This window comes from Penaeus japonicus, unplaced genomic scaffold, assembly GCF_977035675.1.
Source record: "Penaeus japonicus unplaced genomic scaffold, GWHDUDI00000001_assembly GWHDUDI00000019, whole genome shotgun sequence".
Taxonomy (NCBI): Eukaryota; Metazoa; Arthropoda; class Malacostraca; order Decapoda; family Penaeidae; genus Penaeus; species Penaeus japonicus.
Window position 1 is genome coordinate 24,441,415 of NW_028234421.1, and position 2,500 is coordinate 24,443,914.

Here is a 2,500-nt window from a genome sequence, read left to right on the forward strand (position 1 = left end):
CTATGCTCATCTTACTCTTCTCCTCGTCAATGCTCAAATATATATATATTATTATATACTAATAATAGACTTGATATATATATATATATATATATACGTATATATATATATATACTATATATATAGTATATATACTTATATATATCTTTCTGTGTATTCACTTTTCAATCTATTTACCCTATCTCTCTATCTATAACTCTCTCTTTCACTTCTCTTTCTTCTCTCTCTCTCCTACGTCTCATCCCGTTCGTTCTCAATCTCCTCTCTCTTCTCTCTCTAAATAATATTCTTATATAATATTTATATATATAGTATATATATATAAATATATCTTATTTATATTTATATCAATATTAATATACATATATATCTTTTTATATATGTTTTATATATTCTTTGATTTAATATTTATCATCCATATATATTTATGTATTATACTATTTTTATAGTATATATTATATATATATAAAGTATATAGGTATATATATATTACTATATATAATTTATATATATATACTAAGTATATTAATAAGATAATGCATATATTGTATATTATATAAAAAGATATATATATATATAAAAATAATTATATATAATATTTTATATAATATATGTATATATAATACATTTTATATATAAACTATATATACTATATATATATATATAGATATAGATAAATAATATATATCAATATATGTATATATATAGTATATAATATATATTATATCATATATAATATATAGAAATATATATATATATATTATCTTGTTAATTTGTGTGTGTGTGTGTGTGTTGTGTGTGTGTGTGTGAGTTGTGGTGTGTTGTGTGTGTGTGTGTAAAATGTAACGATGATATATATATATATATATATATATTATATATATATATATATATATATTTATATATATTATATTTTTTTACTTTCTAATCTCTCTCTCTATCTCTCTCTCTCGTCTTCTCGTCTCTCTCTCTCTCTTAGACTTTATATATATATATATCTCTCATCTCCTCTCTCTCTCTCTTCTCTCTCTCTCTCGTATATTATATTATATATATATATTTATATATATTCTATATATGTGTATATTTTATTAAATATATATATAAAATATACTTATTAGTATTTATAATATATATATATTTATATATATATATAATTCTATATATGCGATATATATATATAATTGTGTGTGTGTGTGTGTGTAGTGTAGTAGTGTGTGTTATGATCTAATATATATATAATTATATATATATATAGTATAATATATATACTATATATATATATATATGAATTTATATATATATATCTATATATATTTATATATTATATATATATATATATATATATATAATATATGTAATATATATATATCTACATAGATTATATATTATATAAATGTATATTTATATATATAATATATGTATGAGTTATAATGTATATATATATATATATATAATCTTATATATATATATATATTTTAATATATAATTTTTAAATATATACATATATATATATGTATATATATATTTAAATTTAAATATATATACAATAAATATTAATATATAATGTGTGTGTGTGGTGTGGTGTGAGAGTGTTGTGTGTGTGTGTTGTGTGTTTGTGTGTGTGCGCTGTGTTGGTGTGTGTGGTGTGTGTGTTGTCAAGTCTGTGTAGATTGTGTGTGTGGGTGTGTGTAATTGCGAAATCGTTTATATGTCTGTGTGTGTAAGTATGTGTGTGCTTGTACGTTTATGTATTTATATAAGTATAAATGTGTTTATGTGTGTGTGTCAATAAATAAGAATATATGTACATAATGTATATGTGCGCCAACATACCGCCTTCAATCCCACTCGGCTTTCACCCAGATCTTCCTCATGCAATTCCCTGCCTACATACAATCCTTTATGCGATGTGTCCCCACGCATTCTCCGTCGCATTTTAATCTTTCTCTCTCTCTCTCCCTCTCTCTCTCTCTCTCTTTCATATCTCATCGATCATCTAATCTATCCAACAATTTATCTATTTTAATCTATCTATCCTATCTATCTTTCTATCTGATCATTTCTAAATCTTTCTCTCTCTCTCTCTCTCTTTCTCTCTCTCTCTCTCTCCTCTCTCCTCTCTCTCTCTCTCTCTCGATCTCTCTACTCTGCCTCCTCGTCTCTTTCCTCTCTTCTCTTCTCTTTCTCCTATCTCTCGCTTTCTGCTGTCTCTTCTCTCTATCTATCTATCTATCTATCTATCTATTTATCTATTTATCTATCTATCTATCTATCTATCATTTTAATCTTTCTCTCTCTCTCTCTCTCTCTCTCTCTCTCCATCGCTCCTCTCTCCACTTTCTCTCTCACCTCTCTTCCTCGCTTCTCTCTCTCTCTCTCTCTTCTCTCAATCACACTCTCTCCTCTCTCTCTCCATCTCGACTCAGTCCTTCTCTCATCTATTATTATCCAACTATTTATGCCATTTATCTGACCAAGCAACATCTCTATCATGCTT